At 34.8% G+C, this 21,864-nt stretch overlaps 2 long non-coding RNA genes across 2 annotated transcripts; one reads left to right on the forward strand and one right to left on the reverse strand.

Annotated features, from left to right (window-relative positions):
• Positions 1–89: 89 nt before the first annotated feature.
• On the reverse strand, positions 90–16,099 carry LOC125344859. The gene is made up of 4 exons (XR_007209659.1): positions 15,919–16,099; positions 15,562–15,815; positions 14,287–14,289; positions 90–136 (listed from the first exon to the last, which is right to left on the reverse strand). It is a non-coding gene; the product is annotated as an uncharacterized LOC125344859 (long non-coding RNA).
• On the forward strand, positions 11,756–18,362 carry LOC125344858. The gene is made up of 4 exons (XR_007209658.1): positions 11,756–12,157; positions 12,990–13,023; positions 15,943–16,008; positions 17,776–18,362. It is a non-coding gene; the product is annotated as an uncharacterized LOC125344858 (long non-coding RNA).
• Positions 18,363–21,864: the final 3,502 nt, after the last annotated feature.

Here is a 21,864-nt window from a genome sequence, read left to right on the forward strand (position 1 = left end):
CTCTCTCTCTCTCTCTCTCTCTGTGTGTGTGTGTGTGTGCTTGTTATTTTCTTACTTATTTAAAATTTATTGTCAAGGTGATGTACAGAGGGGTTACAGTGACATGTGTAAGGTAGTGAGTATATTTCTTGTCCAACTTGTTACCTCCTCCCTCATTTTTCTCCCACTTTTCCATTCCTCCAGACCCCCCAAGTTGTACAGTTTATTTCTAACATATTGTCTTGTGAGTATCACTGTTGCATTGGTTTATCAGTGTCTCATCATTTTGATGTTCTCCTTTCCTTCCCTAATTCAGATAAACTTATGTACAATACCCAGGGCACCAAAATCAAATATGGTGACAACAGGGGATAAACCATAGGAAAGATAAAGAAAAGGAAAAGGAAATAATTTCACATAGTACATTGAAAAAAACAAAAACAATGAAAAACCTAATTTCCATATCTTGGAGTTCATTTCACTTAGCATCATCTTATATGATCATATATATGCATAGCTATTGAGCTACTGTGATCTTCTGCTAGGACTATCCTAGATAAATGCTAAGTATTACCAGTGAGGAAAACCATGGACCCTATACCTCTTTGGGTCTGGCTTACTTCACTTAATCTGATTTTTTCCCCCAAGACTTTCCATTTCCTTATTAATGGGGCAGTGTCATTCTTTCTGATAGACACATAGAATTGCATTGTGTACATATACCACAATTTCTTGGTCCATTCGTGTACTGAGTGGCATCTGGGTTGTTTTCATATCTTAGCTATGGTAAATAATGCTGCATTGAACATGGTTGTGCTGGTAGCTTTAGTGGGGCCTTGTTTGTGATCATTTGGGTAAATGTCCAGGAGATTGTTAGGTCATAAGGGAGGTCTACGTTTAGTCTTTTGAGGAACCTCCATACTGCTTTCTGGAGTAGTTGAACAAGTTTACATTCCCACCATCAGTATAATAGAGTTCCCTTTATCACTACCAGCAGTTCTTATTGTTAGTTTTCTATAATGTCCCTCCTATCTGGGGTGAAGTAGAATCTCAATTTTGTTTTGATTTTCATTTCTTTTAAGGCTAGAGCTATTGAACATGTCTTCATCTGTTTATAAGCCATTCTTGCTTCTTCCTTTGAGGAGTCTCTCTTCAAGTCTTTAGCCCACTTATTAATGGGGTTGTTTATTTGAGGATTTGTTTTAAGAGGTGGTTAATTTTTTGAGTTCTAAGAATTTTTAGATATGAGGCCCTTGTCTTATGCATAGCTAGCAATTGTTTCCATTCTGTGTTCTTTCTATGTTATCTATATCCTTTGCCATGCAGAAACTCTTCAGTTTGATGCAATTCCATTTATCCATCCTTTCTTTGATTTGTTGTGATTTTGAATCTTTACTTAGGAGCCTGAGTATTTTGCCTATCCCTTCCTATAATATTTTCAGTGTCTGGTCTTATATTGAGGTCTTTGATTCATTTGGAATTGATTCAGGTGCAAGGTGATATATAAGGACATAACTTCAGTTTTCTGCATGTGTATAGCCAATTCTGCCAGCACCAGTTGTTGAAGAGGCTGTCTTTCCTATCCAGTGTTTTTGTCTCCCTTATCAAATATTTAGGTCTGTGGGTTCTTTTCTGGGTTTTCTATTCTATTCCTTTGTCCTTTGGCCTATACTTGTGCCAGAACTGTGCTTTTTTTTTTTATTATCAGTGCTTTGTAATAAGAGTTTGAAATTTGATATTGACATTGCTCCAGCACTATTCTTCCTGTTAATGTTTAGTTTTGCTATTTAGGGTCTTCTATTATTCTATAAATTTTTTGTATTGCTTCCTCTATATCATTGAAAAGTATTATGGGATTTTGATGGGTATTGCATTGGATTTGTAGATAGCTTTGGGCAGTATTGGCATTTTCACAATATTAATCCTTCCAATCCAAGATCATGAGAGGCTTTCCATTTTCTTAAATTTAGTTTCCTTTTCAGGTTTTAAAATTTTTCATCATAGAAGTCCTTCACATCTTTGGTTAAATTATTTCCTAGATATACTTTGTTTTAAGCTATTACACATGGTGTTGCTCTCCTGATTTCAGTCTTGCTCTTCTCATAGATGGTATACAGAAAAAGGTACTGATTTTTGTGGGTTAATTTTATACCCTGCTATGTTGAAAAAGCTTTGGTTCAGCTTGAGTAACTTGGGAGAAGAATTTATGTTGTTTTTTTTTTAATTTAATACAGGAGCATGATATCTGCAAGGAGGGAGACTTTTACTCTTCCTAATTCTGTCTTCTTCTTTTTTTTTTTTTTTGGCCAGTCCTGGGGCTTGGACTCAGGGCCTGAGCACTGTCCCTGGCTTTTTTTTGCTCAAGGCTAGCACTCTACCACTTGAGCCACAGTGCCACTTCTGGCCATTTTCTGTATATGTGGTGCTGGGGAATTGAACCCAGGGCCTCATGTATACGAGGCAAGCACTCTTGCCACTAGGCCATATCCCCAGCCCCCTAATTCTGTCTTCTTATGCCAGCAATTTATAATTTTTTCCCCTTTTCTCTGCATAACTATAGCTTACTTGGTATGACTCTCTAGAAGTGAAAGCCTAATGGGACCTTCAACACTCTGCTTCTTTGGAGACAGCTTAGTTTGGACTAACTCATTGGGCATTATGTTGTGAATGAACTATACAACTTGTCAGTAAGAACAGAAGGGAAAACAGAGAGAGTGAGGGAAGGGCTTTCATCGTTTATAAAGGTACTCTTTACCTCACACATGTAACTTTAACTACTCTGTACACCACCTTTATAATAACAATAAAACATTTTAAAGATTTATGCAAATATAAGAATGCAAAATACCTGATCACTTATTTTAATATTGACTTCATAGTGAGATATTTTAGGCATGTTTTTTTGAATAAAATACACCACTAAATGAAAAACAACACCAAAAACCTTTGGCAATCAAATGGGTTTAAAAATTAAATTGTTAGAAAACCAACAACTCAATCAATAAATGGGCTAAGGAACTAAAGAATCTTCTCAGAAGAATTGAAAATGGCCAATAGACACATGAAGAAATATTCAACATTTCTGGCCATAAAGAAAATGCAAATGAAACCAACATTGAGATGTCTGTTCACCCTATTAGAATGATCATTCTTTATCTATATTTTTTTATTCTTTTACACATTTGAATTTAACCCATTGGTCACTTTCCAGCTGCATAGTTTTTAAAAGTTTATATTGCGTATCTGAGGCTGAATGTCTTCATTTCAAAATGGCAAGTATAGCTCTGTCTATGAGTTATTTTGAGAATTAAGAAGATTCAAATAATGTATAGCCTTGCATATAATCGTGTACTCAGAAGTTGTTTGTTCTTTAGTATGTGGCCCTCCTGTCCTCTCTATATTTATTTAGTTTTCACAGCTCTAACGAGCTATATGAGGGCAGAGCTATCGCCTCAGCCATTTTACCAACTTTATGCTTATTTATTTTGATGGTAGAACCTGCTCATTCAGCTTCTAAACGAATGAAGATGATGGTTGACATGTATGAGATGCTGCTGAAGAAATTAGAGAGGTAAGATTTTAAAATTAATATTTTCAATGATTACGTCTAGTATATACTTACTGTAGAAATATTGGACATGAAGAAAATAAAGTACCCACCAAATATTTAATGTTCTTAAAACAATTTATGAATATATACATTGTTATATATTATATCTTAGCATACTTAATATTTTATGTGACATATAATTTTAAATTTAAAATTACAAACATATAGAATGTGAAATAGAATACAAACTATCTGCTTTTCAGAAATGGTATGATGTTCTCTCCAAATTAAAAGCCAAATATTACATACTCTGGATACTGTTCTGTAAATATTTACACCAAAAATATTGAAAATGGGCTTCAAAAATTTTTTTTGCATACTCATTTCACTGTAAAAGGTGTAAAGAATCCAAGTGGCCCCAAATGGGTAAATGGAAAATCAAAATAAAATATGTACATATTATACAATGTATAATACATTAATAATTAATATACAGTAATAATGTACACATACATTAGACTATGTATTATAAGCACATTATCATATACATATAATATGTATATATTCATGATACCTCCAGGATACATCATTATGTGATATGCATTCATAAATACCACAAACATATATGTCATTTATCATGTGTATTCAAATATATCATGTTATATATCTGATATATATGAACAATGGATTATTGGCTAGTGTTAAAGAAATTCAGATACATGTTTTTTCAAATAAAATTTGAGGACCTCAAAGTAAGTTCCCTACACCAGTCACAGAAGGACAAATAATGTATGACTTTTCTTTACATTAGGCACCAAGTAAAAATTCATAAAGACAGAAAACCTAACAATGGCTTCCAAGAAGTGAAAGGCTTAGGAAGTGTGGAATTGAAGTTTAATAAATAACGGAATTAGCAAGTTCTAGGTTTTTGGTTATAATGTCAAAGATGGTGAATTTTGTATGTGTTTTATCATATTTTGAGAACATAAGAAATAGAATATGGCCTAGTGGTAGAGTGCTTGCCTCATGTACATGAAGCCCTGGGTTCGATTCCTCAGCACCACATATATAGAAAATGGCCAGAAGTGGCGCTGTGGCTCAAGTGGTAGAGTGCTAGCCTTGAGCAAAAAGAAGCCAGGGACAGTGCTCAGGCCCTGAGTCCAAGGCCTAGGACTGGCAAAAAAGAAAAGAAATATTAAAATGATCATAAATGTTGGTTGTTTATACTTACATATACAAATTTATATGGATTCTTTTCAAAAATAAATCTTCATTCTTCATTTATTATTTGTGTATTTTATTTTACATAGTGAGATTATTCTTGTCATGGAAGCTTCATACTTTGCATATAGTATACTTCGGTCATATTCACCTCATCTATTATTTTTTCTCATAGTGAAATTTGTACTCTTGATTCATATTGATAAAAACAGCACTGTACTGTCACCAAAACTAAAAGAAAAGAAGATAACATTTAGCCTAGAAGTAAATGTACAGAATACAGCCCTTGATCTTTGTAAAAAAATTACCCCAAACCTGGGGAAAACAACAAAAAGTGGAGAAAAGCAGAGTCACTAACAAAGGGTGTTAGAAATACTGATACATAGCTCTCACATAACTCTTGTGAAAAAAATCAACCCAAAATTGTTGCAAAAAATTAATACAAAACTTAAAACTTTTATGATGGAATGAAAAAACTCGAGCATATCGGCATATAGAATTAATTTCTGAATAAGTTATTAATTGTCCAGAGAATTAGAGCAAGAACTGATGAATAGCTTTATATCAAAGGAGAAAACCTCTGCAAATCAAAATAAGCAATTACTAGTAACAATAGAACACAGAAAATTGGAGAAAAGCCTTACCAGCTTTTCGTCACAGAGACCACTGATGCCATAATCTACAAAGGTCTCAGAAAATTAAATGACCACAGAACAGTCTAACAATCTATTTAATGAGTGAGTAAATGATGTGAATAGTTTCCAGAAGAAGAATTGTAAACGGCTACTAGATACATGAAAAATGTTCCATATTCTCAGCCATAAAGGAAATGCAATTCAAAACTATGCTAAGATTTCATATCATCCATGGTACTTAAAATGTACTCTAACTTTTATATTATTTAAAACACTCTGTAAAACATATAAGTGTGTTACAATGTATTTGTGTGCATGTAAACATTGTGTGTTTTTCAGTGCTCTACTGGACCAAGAGTTGTTAGAAGCTGTAAGTATATAAGTATATATTTTAATTTAAAAGTTCAATTTAAAATTGGACTTTTTTTTGTCAGTCCTGTGGCTTGAACTTGGGGCCTGGGCATTGTCCCTGAGCTTTTTCTCTCAAGTCTAGTGCTCTACCACTTTGAAACACAATGCCACTTCTGGTTTTCTGGTGGTTATTTGGAGATAAGAGTCTCACAGATTTCCCTTCCTGGGCTGGCTTTGAACCAAGATCCTCAGAACTCAGCCTCCTGAGCTGCTAAGATTATAGGCATTAGCCACCAGCACCTGGTTGAAATTGCACTTTTAAAATTGTGTTTTTTATTATAGTTAAATGGCTCTGTTAAGGAGTTCCCATTTAATAAGTGAGTTTATGAATATAATACATCTTGATCAATGTCACTATTTTCATTATTCTCCCCATTCATTCCAATCCAACCTCTCATATGATAGGCTATTGCATATCCTAAGAAATTTTCTTCATATGCATTGGATATTAGGACAGTATTTTCCCTCTAGTGTTGAATAATCTTCCACTTTGTACTTGAGTCATAAGAAACTCGTGCCATTTAACACCATCCTAAATAGAAATCCAATGGTTAATATATTTTCTTCAAGAAACTTCAACAAATGTGTACATTAGAATGTTTCATGTTCTTTTGAATTTCCTAGGCATGATTACTAATAAATACTTTTGAAATAACTTGCAATGTCCATAGTCTTCTGAGTAGGTCTACTGTTTACCAGTTTTAGTTTCTTGTCCTTATTCAAGTCCAGTAATAGCTTCACTAGACAACTTTCATTAAAATTAATACCAATGTTTCATTGTTCTGTCGTATTAGTGAGATTTTCTTAAGTATTATCCAAATATCTCTTCAATATTGAGATTTTTAGCCATCGTTATTACTTAATATTTGCTTTTAGAAATATAAAGATATGGAACACAATTTTGAAGAGTTAACACTGGAGAAATTAACGCTGCAAAGTGAACTACAAACCTTGAAGACTGAGGTTAGTAAAGTTTTAATATCTGAAAAGCTTAATGTCTGAAATGATATATAGTTTAATCTCAGACATTATTCTAGGATAGGAATAAACATTTAGGATGTTTTACAGTACGTCTCAATAATGACAAAAATCTAAAATGATGATATCTTCTTCTCAGAGAATGAAAGTTCCAAAATATAGTCAATCAATATCACTCCTGCTCTTGTTTGCTCCCAGTTTTCTCTCTCCTAAACCCCACAAGTTTTATAGTTCATTTTTTAAACATAGTGTCTAGTGAGTATCCCTGGCTGCATTAGTTCACACTTTGTCTCACCATTCCTGTGTTTTCCTTTTGCCTCCCACAAATCAGATAAACTTACATACAAAAGGTCCAGAAATTAAAAACCATGACAAAAGGGAAAAAGTGAAAGAGAAAGAAAGTTAAACAAAAACCACAAAAAATTGTGCTTCTATTTCTTGCAGTTTATTTTGATAGGCATCATTTTATATGATCATATCCTAGTGTTCAGTTTTGCTATTCAGGGTCTTCTATTATTCTATATGAATTTTTTTATTTCTTCCTGTATATCATTGAAGAATGTGATGGAGTTTTGATGGGTATTGCATTGAATTTGTAGATAGCTTTGGGCACTATTACCATTTTCATGCTGCTAATCTTCCCAATCCAGGAGTATAGGAGGCTTTCCATTTCCTTAAATCTGCTTTAAATCTGCTTTTTTTTCAGGTTTTTAAAGATTGTCATCATAGAATTTACATTTTGGTTAAGTCAATCCCTATGTATTTTTTAGGCTATTACACATGGAGTTATTTTTTCTGATATCTGTCTCACTCTTCCTATTGTCAGCATACAGAAAAGCTACTGATTTTTTGTGGGTTAATCTTATGCTCTGCTACTTTGCAAAGTTTTGGATCAGCTCCAGTAACTTGGAAGAGCAATCTACTGGGTTCTTTGCACACATGCTTATGTCCTCTGCCAGAGGAATAACTTTAATTCTTCTTTCCCTTTTTGGATCCACTTTATGTTTTCTTCTGGTCTTATTGCTCTAGCTAGAAATTCCAGTGTTATTTTGAAGAGGAGCGCAAGAGTAGACATCCTTGTCCCATTCCTGATTTTAGAGGAAATGGTTTAACTTTGAGCCACTTAGCAGAATGTTGGCTCTAAGTTTGTCATATACAGTTTCTCTTATATTGAGGAATGTTCCAGATTCCTAGTTTGTCCAGAGCTCTTATCATATAGGGGCGATGAATCTTTTCAAATGCTTGTTATGGGGGCTGGGAATATGGCCTAGTGGCAAGAGTGCTTGCCTCCCATACATGAAGCCCTAGGTTTGATTCCCCAGCACCACATACATAGAAAACGGCCAGAAGTGGTGCTGTGGCTCAAGTGGCAGAGTGCTAGCCTTGAGCAAAAAGAAGCCAGGGACAGTGCTCAGGCCCTGAGTCCAAGGCCCAGGACTGGCAAAAAAAAAAAAACAAAACCCAAAACCAAAAACAAAAAAAAAACAACTCAAATGCTTGTTATGCATCTACTGAGATGATCATATAGTTCCTGTCCTTTCTGCTGTTGAGTTGGCTTACATTAATTGACTTGTGTATATTGAACCAACTTTGCAACCCTGGGATGAATCTTATTTGATCATAGTGTATAATTTTTGTTTTTTCTTGAATTGGCTGGCCAGAATTTTATTGAGAACTTTCGCATCAATGCCCATCAAAGAGATGGATCTTTTTCTTCGATGAGTCCCTATCCGGTTTAGGGATAAGAGTTATGCTGGCTTCATAGAATTAATTTGATAGTGATCTTTTCTTTTCAATTTAATCAAAGAAATAGAAGAGTATTGGAGTAAGCTCTCCTTTGAAGGCCTTATAGAACTTGGCATGAATCTCTCTAGTCCTAGGTTTTTCTTGGATAGGAGGTCTTTTATATTTCATTACTTGTTATATGTCTATTTAATTGGTTTAAATTTTGTTTTAGTTTTGGTATATCAGTATTCATAGGAATTCTTCCATTGTTACCATAAAGGTAAGCAAAATATTCCCTTATAATATTCTGACTCTTGATTGTTTCTGTCTTGATGTTCCTGCTTTCATCTCTGATTTTATTTATTTGGGAGTATCTATTGTTAGGTTAGCTTTCCTAAGATTCTGTCAATTTTGTTAATTTTTTAAAAAAACAAACTTTTATTTTATATGTTTAAATATTTTCTATGTTTAGTTTCTAATTTGTTTATATCTGATTTAATTTTGATTATTTGTTTCTGTCTTGTGGTTTGGCGTGTTCCTCTGCTTAAAGTGCAGCATTACATTGCTGATTTAAGATTTCTCCAATTTATTGTTGTGGGCATTCAGATCTACACTATTTCTTCTGATACTGCTTTTGCTGTGTCCTAGAGGGGATGGTATTTTGTGTTCATGTTTTGTTAAATTACATAAATGTTTGAATTTCCATTCTGATCTCTTCAGTGATCCACTCCACTGGTGACTCAGCAATGCCTTGGTCAATTTCCACGAGTTAGAGAATTTTCTGTGATGCTTTTTGGTATTGAGCTCTAATTTTATTCTGTTTTAATCTAACAAAATGTGGGGAACAAGTTCAGTTTTTCTGATTTTGCAGAGATTTGTTTTGTGATCTAAAGTATGATCTACTTTGGAGAGTGTTCCATGAGCTGCGGAGACTTTTTATTCTGATGCTGCTGGGTGAACTATTCTGTAGGTGTCTCTTAAGCATGGTTGGCAATGCAATTATTTTGTTCTGAGGTTTGTCTGTTGAGTTTTTGCTGGGATGATCTATCCAGAGGTGACAGTGATGTATTAATGTCCTCATCTGTGGGGCACACATGGAAGTCTATTAGCTGGCCTGCCTATTTCTCAGTCTTGGGGCCACGTGTGGCTAAGATGGCGGCGCCTAACAACAATGCTCAGCTGCTACAAGTGTCTTTGGTTCTAACCTGGAGGCGGTTCTGTGGGCGGTGACCCCCCGTTCTGCGCTTGATGGACAGCTCATCCTTCCCCTTCCTGCTGATCTTAGACCTGATTGGCTCCTGTGCCTTATATTAGTGGCACGCACTTCCCTAATTAATGAGATCTTGTGCCAACTTGACTCCCAGGGCGTCTGATTGTCCTCTGGTGAGGGAGGGCTGGGTGCGGGCGGCCTGCCAACCCTTTTCCTTTCTTGGCTCATCCGGTTGGGGCATGCCTTCCCCGTCTCTCCCATGGGTCGGTGGGGGGTGGGGGGTGGGGGGTGGGGGGTGGGGGGTGGGGAGGGGGGAGGGGGCTAGAGACCCTGGCACTCAACAATCAATATGTTTGGACCTATGTGTGTTTTAGGTTGAGTGGTATTTGTTTGATCAAGTTGGGTGCACCAGCATTTAGTATAGAGGTATTTAGAATTGATACATACTCCCTGACGACAGATCCGTTTATCAGTATATGTGATTTCTTTCTTTGTCTCTCCTAATTGATTTTACTTTGAAGACTATTTTATTTAATGTTGGTATTAATACTCTGGCTTGTTTTATGGGGGCCATGCGCTTGATAGATTTTATTTCAGCCTATTAAATTCAGAATATTTTTGTTTTTGTGGGCACGATGTGACTCTTAAAGAAAGCAGATGGATGGGTCTTCCTTGTTGATCAAACTGGTCCATCTATGTTGTCTAATCACAGACTTAATTTCATTATTATTGAGATTTAGAACTGAGTAGTGTTTGGTAATTCCAACCATGTTATCCACTTATGGTCTCCCTCATTTTTTCTTATTGTATTTATCCTATTCTTTGGTATGGGGCTTTTCTCTGCTACTACAGAGTTCTTGTGGTTTCCTATATGTATGATATCATTAAGTATCCTCAGTGCTAGTTTGGTGAAGAGAAACCATGTTTTAATTTTTCCCTCAGTTATGAAGGAGAGTTTGTTGGATACAATATTCTTGGTTGGTAGTTGTCTTTAAGGCCTGGCATCCATCATTCTAGGCTATTCTTGCTTTTATGGTTTTGGCTGAGAAACCTGTAGTTATTCTGACTGGTTTTCTGGTTTTCTGTTTTCTGACATCTTTAAGGATCCTTTCTTTGGTCTCTATTGATTATCTGTGGATTATAATTTGGCAGTGGGATGTTGTATTCTGCTCTGTCCTGTTTGGAGTTCTAAGGGCTTCTATTTTAATGCGCCTATCACTTTGGATGGTTGGAAAGTTGTCTGCTAGAATTCTGTTAAATATGTTCCTGATCCCTTTCCTATCTCCTTCCTCAATACCCATCAGTCTTAAAATTAGGTCTTCTGATTGCGTCTTGAAGTGTCTGCAAACTCCTTTTTTGTTTCTTGGATTTGTTCAGGGTAATTGTTTCTTATGTCTGTATAGTATCTAATATCTAATCTGTCTTCAATTCGTGAATTCTACTTTCCAGTAGAAAATAATCACAATTAGTTAGGTAGACACAGTGATGTATTACCAGCATCTAATAAGCAGAGGCAAAATGATTCCATGTGTGAGATCAGATGTAGCTACACAGACAGATCCTGTCTCAAACAGAGTATTTTGCATTGTGTGTCCAATTGGTAGTAGCTGATGGGCGGTGTGGACAAAGGCAGGGGCTTAATCCAGGCAAGTTTATAACCCGCCCTTACTGGGAATTCCTCCTTCACGGGGAATAATTGCAATAGCTCATCCCCATCATAAATGGGGTTCAACGGGTTACGGGCGCCCACGGACTGGTTATTGTTCAATCTCGGGTGGCCAACTGCCACTGGTCCCCCTAAGAAGTTGGGGGTCGCGTACCTAGTTAGCATGCCAGAGTCTCCTTCGTTCATGATGGGAATTAACCAGACAAATGGCTCCACCAACTCGGAATGGCCATGCACCACCTCCCACGGAATGGAGAAGGAGCGGGCAACCTGCATATCAGAAATCATCTAACTAGGTAGAGCTGCGCATTGGTTTTTCTGCTCTATGAAATGTATGGAGGAGGCTATGCTGTGCGCTTAACCCCTTCCCCTCATGCATTCTGCAGGCTTTCTTTGATGTGTTGGCACACCGATCTGAATTTCAGGAAGCAATTTCACCCATTGCAGAGAAGTGGCTGTCATCTGTTACAGAAATGTTATTATTTAGAGCACATTAACTTACGTAAAATTTACATTCAATATTGCAGTTAGGAAACATTCAGTCTGTGTCATTTGTTTTGCTCCTAGGCAGATAATTTTTTTTGAGATGCCAGAGTAATTTTCCAAGTAAAGTATGGAAATCTTAGCAATGTATATTATCATATATTTTACTCTAACTTATAACATTAACCATTTATTTCTGGAAAATGTAACATTATACAGAAAAAAAAGGCAAACAAGAATGTCCAAGCAAAGAAAAGTGAGAAGAAAACAGGAACAAAAAAACCCCAGGCCCCAAAATGGTAAGATATAAATATGCAGGATAATGTTTTTCCTTGATGACTCATGATTGCATTTTTAAGATGAACATATGGTTATGCAAACTTACCTCATTAGAAGTTTTATAAACATTGTAAAACATTGTATAAACATTGTAAAATTGTAAAATACTTACTTTTATAAGAAAATGGGGTATAATTATGGGAAAAAGCTCAAGAGGATAAAATATTAGAGAAGAGTTAGCAGCAATAGGCATTTGATTAGGTAAGTTGAAATAAGTCTTTGAATAATACTTTGATAAAGGATTTTCTTTAGTTCCTCAATCAGTTAGTAAATATTCTGTGACCTAAGAGTTCTCCAAGTCAAATATCCGGAAAAAGTTTTTACTCTAGTTTTAATTATAATTGTCTTTATAAAATCAGTATTTTTATTTTTGTATTTTAAAATGGTTTTATTGATTACTGACATTAGTTTTATAAATACGTTTTGCAGTTTGAATTCACCTAACTAAATTTTAATATAAAATACGGCTGCATAAGGAAGCTATTAATTCAATCTTTATATGTTAATATAATTTCTAGAAAGAAATTAATTGAATATATGATTTGATCTTTGACTTAAAGAAGCATGTTCAGAAAGAAAGGTGAATATTATAGTTTAAAAATCTCAGTCAATTTATATTTTCATCATTCCAATGAAAGCTTATCTTGTGAAAAAGTATGCAGTTGTCTGTTATTTAATAATAATACAGAATGAATAGACTTTAAATAATTTCTTCAAAAGTTTAATTTATTCATAACAGTTTAAATTAAAATTTTAAATATCATAATACACTTTAAATATTTTTACTTACAGGAAGATATCTCCAGAAGAATTTCTTCAACTTCAAGTAAAATATACTTTGAGTCTCTCTCTTTTCTCTTTTACTATCTAATCCTCATCCCTTCCTTTTCCTCTCTCCTTCCCTTTCTTACAGCTATAGTTTTTAATATGTATGAATTGCACACATTAATGAGAATCACTGCTGCAGTTCTACACAGAAACATTTATTTATTGTCAAAATGGTGTATGCAGCGGTTACAGTTTTATATGTAAGGCAGTGAATCCATTTCTTATCAAACTTGTTACCTCCTCCCTCATTTTTCTCCAACCCACCCTCCTCTGAAATTCCCTTCCCCCCTGAGTTGTACAGTTGGTTTACAGCATATTGTCTTGTAAGTATTTCTGTTGCATTGGTTTGCCTTTTTTTTAAATTAAATTTTATTGACAAGATGATGTACAGAGGGGGTACAGTTACATAAAAAGGTAATGAGTACATTTCTTGTCTTATTTGTTACACCCTTCCTCATTTTTCTTTCCCTTCCCTTGTTCAGATAAACATATATGCAATATTCAGTGTACCAAAATCATATAAAATGACCACAGGGGGCATGCCAAAGGAAATTCACCTAGTACATTAAACATAACAACAATAAAATCTTCCTGTTTCCATCTCTTGGAATTGGTTCGCCTTTTACCCTTTGTCTCTCCATTTTGATGTTCACCTTCACTTCCCTAGTTCCATCCATTGAACTCTTTTGCAATCTCTTGGAATTAATTTATTTTTTCTTTTGTGTTCTCCATGCATTTGTTCATTCGTCTTTGATTTCAACCATTGCATTCATGAAATATCTTGTGGATAATTTCTCTTTTCATCAAGTATTTTTATTAGCAGATCTATGAGTCCATTCTGTGATATTAGCTTTCTTTCTTTTATCGAATGGTTGTTGTTTTTAGAAGGTATTGTGTTTCCTTGATTTCTTCTACCATCTTCCATTTAGTATCTAGATGTTCAGCACCTCTCCTTACTTTCTGGAAGCCCTCCTGGAAAGCAAGTCTTTTGCTCACTGCTATAACTTAGGCAGGTCTCTGAACTGGGGTGCACGCCTTCAATCCATGTTCCTGTTGACTTGAAGCTCAGCTGCAAGCTGAGCTCTTCCCTGCCACTGTGGCCTGGCCAGCTCTCTAGGGTAGGAATGCAGTGCTTGGCTCTTTGTCCATGCACCCTCAGCCATCAACTAGAGCCCTGGGCTCCGGTACGCCCTCCGCATCTTTCTTGTTGGACTCATGGAGGGGGACAAGCAGGTGGTTCCCAGGTCTTAGGTGTCCGCACTGCCTGCTTCCTGAATTTCTCCTGTGAAGCAGCACTGAATCTCTAGGTGTCTCCAAATCTTTATCCAATACTGAATTTTAGCACATTAGTCACTCACTACGAAGATATATCTTGCTATTTGAATTTCAAACTGGCAGAAACTGGAAATTGCAATTTTAGGTAAGTACTACACCTCAGTGGACAAAACTGTTTGGTCATGCTGAAATCTCATGCACTTCCACAGGGATGTAGTTTTACTTTTTGCTGCAAATAAATCTAAGCACGCACTTCTGTTTACTTATTCCTGAATTATTTCCATCCTCAGGCTGGGAACTTGGTGCATTTCTAATCAGTCTCATGATCATCTAGAGTCAGTTGCCAAAGCTGTCATGGCTGGTATTGGAAAAGCGCCAAGACGGCCTTGATTTGCCATCTTGGCTAATATAGTTTCCTATTTAATATAATTTTCAGATTTTACGTAATCTAAATGAAGTGTATCAATTCAATGTAAGCATTGAGTTAGCATCTGAAGGTTTATCCTCTGGACATAATAAAGAAAAATTTTGTGATATAAAATTTTAGAAAATGTAAATATTTATTTTGGTCCCCCATATGTTTAAGCATGTACACCTATTGGTCTATCCTAGTTGATTGGTTTATCCTTATTATTATAATTCTATCTTTAGAACAGAGAACTTAGAAGTATGGAATAAATGAGTCATGCTTACTGAATTATAAAGTATACCCTGATTGCAAAAGATAGTCCAAAGAACTTTTCTTTTTATTGATGGGGCTAAAATAGTTAAAATACAAACTCAAATACTATTTTTCCATTTGCTAATTTTTTCAAGACCCATTATTCTAAAGTGCCTGTAACTTTTTTTATTTTTCTAAGCACAATGCTACAATTTTTAAAGATATTTTTTGTTAAAATGATTTACTTTTCTCCCAGCTGTGAAACCTATAATGAAAATGTAAACAGCAATAGTAGTTACATTCTGTAGAATCCATGGTATAACTTTCTTGTATCTTATGTATTATAATGTATTGCAATATGCATGGGATTGTATTTCCAACTTTAAGGCTACTGAAATATTTGTATGCTGAAATATGTTATCTCCCTTTGGAAACATACTGGTCTCAATTATTTTTGACATACTAGACATAAAAGACAAGTATCTTGTAGTAACTATGAATATGGAGTTAGAAAACAGCATGGATATCAATATAAAAGTAAAAATATAACTCAGACATGGAATAACATCTATTTCAGAAAATTCATTGTTCAGTTATAACAGGAAGTGTGGAGAAATAAACCAGTAGTAGGTTAACTAAGATGAATGTTATCAGTATTCTTTATTGCACTGAGTAGGATTGGAGACTTATTTACATTTGGCAAAGCAGCAGGAAGCTGTAATTTCAACCAATATCCACCATTTCAATTGAGGAGTACACAAGTAAATATTCATGTTCAAATCATCATCTTGACGACTTACAGATTTTGGACAATAATCAAAGTAAAATTTAAAGTAACTCAAACCAAATACCAACTGTACAAGAAATGTATCCAATGCCTAACGTATGAAACTGTAACCTCTCTGTACATCAGTTTGATAATAAAAATTTGGAAAAAAAAAACACCAAACCAAATACCTCCTACCTTTTGTTACTTTCTAGAAAGAAGCAGATGTTCTGAAAGAGGAGAACAATAACCTTAAGGAGCAACTGCAAAGTGCTTTATTGGTAAAATATACCATATTTCTTAAATGATCTTATAAATGGATAAAATATGCATGTTTTAGTAATCAATTTAGTTATATAAAGGGATTTGTATATTTATTATGCATTGTGAGTTTTAAAGTATTTTTACTTTACTGAAACTCTTATAGCAATAAAATGGAATATTCATTGACATAGAGTAATTCAAATTGAATTCAAAGTGAGTTTTCATATTTAAATAATGTATTCTATTTCAAAGGATAGACAATATAATTTAAAGTAAAATCTAAAGCACCCAATTAAGATGAGTTCAATGAGGAGATTAGCTATTATTGCTTTTTTTCAATTATTACCTAAACAAAGAAAAACTGAAATAGTTATAAAGCTATTCATATGGTCTCAAAAGTATAACTATTTTCATGCTATATAATTTATGTGTTCTAAAGAATATAAGATTGATTACTAAAGCTATTAGTGATACAGCTTAAAATATGACATGTAGTAATAGAGTATATGTAGTCATGACTACATTTTACTCTGTTCTAAAACATCTATCATTTATGAATGATTATTCAATTGTTTAATTCAGAAAACAATACAAAAGAGAATTTAGCACATTTAACAGAAAATCAGAATTTTTTATGAATAAAGAAATAATGCATTATAGATGGTTCCAAGTCTGAATATCGACAGTATTTCAACTTACCATAGTTTCAAATTGATGTAAAAATGGTTTGCATAAAAAAATTAGTTCTGAGAATATCAAAATTCTTATAGGGAGAAAGGAATCTGATAATCAGACAAAAATAAGTAAGACTGGTTTATTCAATTAAACAATGCATTATTACAAAGAACAAAAAAATACATGTGTTACTAATATATACAATGTGACATTTGACTAGTAAAACTTTTGAAATGGCCTTAGTCTCCATGTATAAGGAGTTTTCTAGGTAAATTCCAACATATTAGTAAACATAAGTCTGCTACGTATTCTGGCAGGTGTTTATGTTTGTCATAGAAACGTATCAATGTGATATTTAATAAAAATAACTTATGTATGTATTGCATGGTTTAGTATAGATAAAAATTTTAAAAATATACATTAGCTATAATTTACAAATAATTAAAGAGGTCAAAATAAAATGTTAATACTGATATTTCTGAATTTGGTTATCATGTTTGCTTTCTTCATCTATCTATCTATCTATCTATCTATCTATCTATCTATCTATCTATCTATCTATCTTCTTCTTTTTGGTCGGTTGTGGGGCTTGAACTCAGGGCTTAGGTGCTGTCCCTGAACTCTTCAGCTCAAGGCTAGTGCTCATTCACTTGAGCCACTTCTGATTTTCTGGTAGTTAATTGGAGATAAGAGTCTCATGGACTTTCCTGCTTTGGCTGGCTTTGAACCATGAACTTCAGATCTCAGCCTCCTGAGTAGCTAGGATTACAGGCATGAGCTACTGTAGAATTATTTACGCTTCACATTTTTTTCATTTTTGATATTGTAGATATAATTTTTTTTCTATTTGTAATCATTTCTAGTAGTGCTATTCATTGCATCCACTAAAATCCAAATGTTAAAGAGTTCTAAAATGAATTATTTTAGCACAACGTCTAATGTTAAATGCTGAAGCTGTTAATTATACCAATGACTTTCCTTAGCTCCCTCAAATTAGCAAATGAAAGTTGAGAGGAAATATGGGAATAAATGCATCCAGATTTCTGAAGGTTGTACTATTGAAAATAAGATGTCACTAGAAACGATTGACACTGTTTTCTTAAAAATAGGAATCTGAGAAGAACAAGAGAGAGCTTAAGTGGGCTCTAAAGTTTCAGATGGAATCTCTTCGGAGTGAATCAAAGAGCAAGGTATCGGTGGGAATGGGGGCCAGTAAGAGACAACTTAGAGGTGACACCTCATTTAGGAGAGACTCAAAGGCAGCATTCATTAAACCCTCGCTTGGACAAATGGCAAATGATCGCATCTTCGAACAATAAAAGATGCAGTTAACCAGCATAGAGAAGAGTTTGTGCTACAACACCTAATTGCTTCTTATTTTACTCACACACTGCCACTTCCGGCTTCTTGCTGGTTAGTTGGATGTAAGGGTCACATGGTCTTTTCTGCTTGGGCTGTCTTTCACCTTCAGTCCTTGGATCTCTGTCTTTCAAGTGGCTAGGATGACAGGCATGAGCCACCAGAGCCCAGCCTCATATATTAGTTTTAAATGATGATTTTAATACCTATGATTTGAAATCTAGAAAAGTTAGGATTTCAAAGACTAAAAAATATGCTGGACAAAATTAAATATGAATGGAAAACCATGTGGAAAAATACTTAAAATATTTTAGTTATTTATTTTTTGTGCAGTAGTTTCAGAAGCTTCTGTTTTTTTTTTATCAAAGGTTTTCTGCAGGTATGTTTAGGCTTTTGAAATTTAATAATTTCCCCAAATTCAAGCCCTTTGTTTAATTTGTTTCTAGGCCAAAAGTATGTGTAACATTACACACACGCAGGTATGCACTTCATAGATAGCTCTATGTTCTTGCTACATTTTGCTTTTCTAAATCCATGGAACATATTAGTGATACCAGTACCCATTGAAGTATCAATTAAACCAATGACTTTCCCTAGCTTCCTCCAAGTAGTACATAAAAATTGAGAGTTAGTATGGGCATAAAGACATAAATGTATGCCGATACCTATAGTTCTGCTAGACAGATGTCACAGAAAACAAATTGTGACATGTACTTTCTTAAAGACAAGAAGCTGAAATGAATGAACATCAATTTAGAAGCAAGGGCAGAGTGAGCGTGAGAGACTAGAGAGGGAGACGACCAGTCTTGGAGATGACATCTCATCGCTGGGCACAGGTGGCCTGTAATCCTAGCTACTCAGTTGGCTGAGATCTGAAGATCCTGGTTCAAAGCCAGCCCTGCAGAAAAGTATTTGAGACTCTTATGTCCAATAAACTACTCAGAAAAAGCCAGAAGTGGTGCTGTGGCTCAAGTGTTAGAGCACTAGCCTTGAGCACAGAGAGGCTCAGAAACAGCACCCAGGCCCCGAGTACAAGCCTCACAACTGACACACACACACACAAAGAAATGACATCTCATTACTTTTGTCCTGTTCAGAGATGGAGAAACCTTTTGTTTGAAAGGCCACTGGGATATATATTTATAACATCATTTTCAAGCCACACAAACTTATCGCAATAGGCAGACAGACAGCAGCAAACTGACAAGAGCCGTACCAAGAGTTGTCTCATTGAGTACCAAATAATTTGGGGTTTTTGTGTGGCCTGGTGGCTGCATGTTTTTCACATCTTCAAGGGCAAGCAAGACCACACTGGATGTGTTGCTGGGAACCACTTTCCTAGGCTGTGAAGCACAGGTAGATTTGTAGGAGTTTATAAAGGCTTTTTGAATTTTGTGCTAAAGTTGTTTGTCCTCCAATATTCATAAAATGAAGGAGCACTGAAAGATTTTAGGCTAAGGAGGACGAACATGTAGATCTACATTTTTTCAATAAAAGAATTGCATCTTAGTAAGGTAGATGGATGATTCTATTTTATCAACCTCTAGTTTAAAAGACTTGTGTACATGATAAATGTAACGTTGTTTCATGTCTTCCTTTCTACCATAACACTCCCGTTTGTTATAGTAATCTTATCTGGCTATGGAGGTCATCTTATTATTAATATGTTTTTGAGCTCTTATATCTGGCCTTTACCACTTGCCAGATTATCATGCAGTGCAACTAGACATAGAAATCTAAAAGGAATAATAGAAAAATAGTTAGATTTCTATTACAGGATGCAAAAGATCTGCCATGTTTATCTGGATGTTTTAGGAAAATAGTTCATTTTAAGGTTTTCATTTCAAAGAACTAAAATAGAAGGAAGGGGAAATTATTTTTGTTAGTAACTAAACAAAATCATTTACAAACTCTTAATTAGTATTGAATTATAATTATTCACAAGAATATAGTGAAGGTAAAATGAGCTATTTGAAATCAGCTTTTGTGTATGCTGAGTAAGGATATATTATTTCACTTTTAGTTCTGGGTTAAATTTGTCTCCATAGACTGTGTCACATTAGCACATAGCTGAGACACACGGTACACATTTTGTGAGATAACTGTTCCTTTCTTCATGCTAATAGTTTAAGGAAGTTCAAAATAGGGACAGAAAGTCATGAAGTCGCTCTGGCATATGAGATATTTGCTCTCATACACGTGAACTACTGTGCCACCAGGAGACTACTCGTAGTGCTGTTAGAAAATAATATAAAGAAGAATTGAACAATTTTCATTTACTAGGCTGAAAATGGTGCACATACCACATTCTGTTGCTAACAGCCGCAGAAGAGAACTTTGAATTGCAGGCTAGCAATGTACCTAAGGGAAAACTATTAGTCTGGAGAATATCCAGAAATCTTTATTGTAGGTGAGTAAATTCAAGCCAGTTTATGTCTGCATAAAAGAAATAGAGTTCAATTTCAGGATGAGTGTAAAACTAAGAATCAACATTTGTACCATAGACAAACAAGTATCTGTTACTATCCAGAAGAGAAAACGATTACTATAAACTATAATTTTAAGGTCAGAGGTATCATAACTTTTTTTTTTTTGGTGGGTTTGGACTCTTGGGCTGGGTGCTGTCCCTGAGCTCTTCAGTTCAAGGCTAGCTCTCTACCACTTGAGACACAGGGCCACTTCCAACATTTTTTTTTTATCATATAGCTCAATAAATGTATTTTAGGATACATTCTAAATATGCATTTAAAATTGTAATAAAGTTTAAAAACACTAATGGAAATTATACACAAGAAATATAATCTCTTCAAAAAGAATATTTAAAGGAATTAGATAAATAATAGTTCACTTTAAAATGCTTTTTGTTTTCTAAAAGAATAAACTACTGTGTTCATAAATGAGGTATATGAATTATAATTTTGCAATCTATTTTTATCGCATTTATTTTAATGTCATAGCTTCTTAGATCGTAAGTTGCTTATTCTTTTTTAAATAATTATTTATTGTCAAAGTGATGTACAGAGGGGTGACAGTTTCATACGTAAGGCAGTGGGTACATTTCTTGTACAATGTGTTGCCTTGTCCCAAACTTCTCCCTTTCCCCCTCCCCCTCTCCCCCTCCCCTCTCCCCTCATGAGTTGTGCAGTTGGTTTACACCAAATGGTTTTGTAAGTATTGCTTTTGGAGTCGTTTGTCTTTTTATCCTTTATCTCTCAATTTTGATATTCTCTTTTCCTTCCCTAGTCCTAATACCAGTGTATACAGTATCCAGTGTATTCAGATGAGATACAGTGATAGCGTGGGAAGTTGCTTATTTTTATGATTGTCATATTGTAAAGACTATTTAGAATGTTTTCTAATTTTTTTTTTTTGGCCAGTCCTGGGCCTTGGACTCAGGGCCTGAGCACTGTCCCTGGCTTCTTCCCGCTCAAGGCTAGCACTCTGCCACTTGAGCCACAGCGCCGCTTCTGGCCGTTTTCTGTATATGTGGTGCTGGCGAATCGAACCTAGGGCCTCGTGTATCCGAGGCAGGCACTCTTGCCACTAGGCTATATCCCCAGCCCATCTAAATTTTTTATTAATATTTTATGAGTACTTGATATACTTATGTTTAATTTTATCTTAAATACAGGTAACATTTGCTCAAATTGAAGCACCAGAAGAAGAAAAAAGGTAAATTATCTCTTAAGTTCTGTTCTATGATTTCGTAATTTCATCGCATCTTATAATCCAGTGACAAAATAGCAAATTAACCACATGTCTAAAACTAATTGATTTATATCATTGCTTAGACTATCTAGTCGTTGTGTTTGTTTTTTAAGTTTGTTATTTGTAGGGTT

The sequence above is a fragment of the Perognathus longimembris genome, unplaced genomic scaffold, assembly GCF_023159225.1.
Source record: "Perognathus longimembris pacificus isolate PPM17 unplaced genomic scaffold, ASM2315922v1 HiC_scaffold_4562, whole genome shotgun sequence".
Taxonomy (NCBI): Eukaryota; Metazoa; Chordata; class Mammalia; order Rodentia; family Heteromyidae; genus Perognathus; species Perognathus longimembris.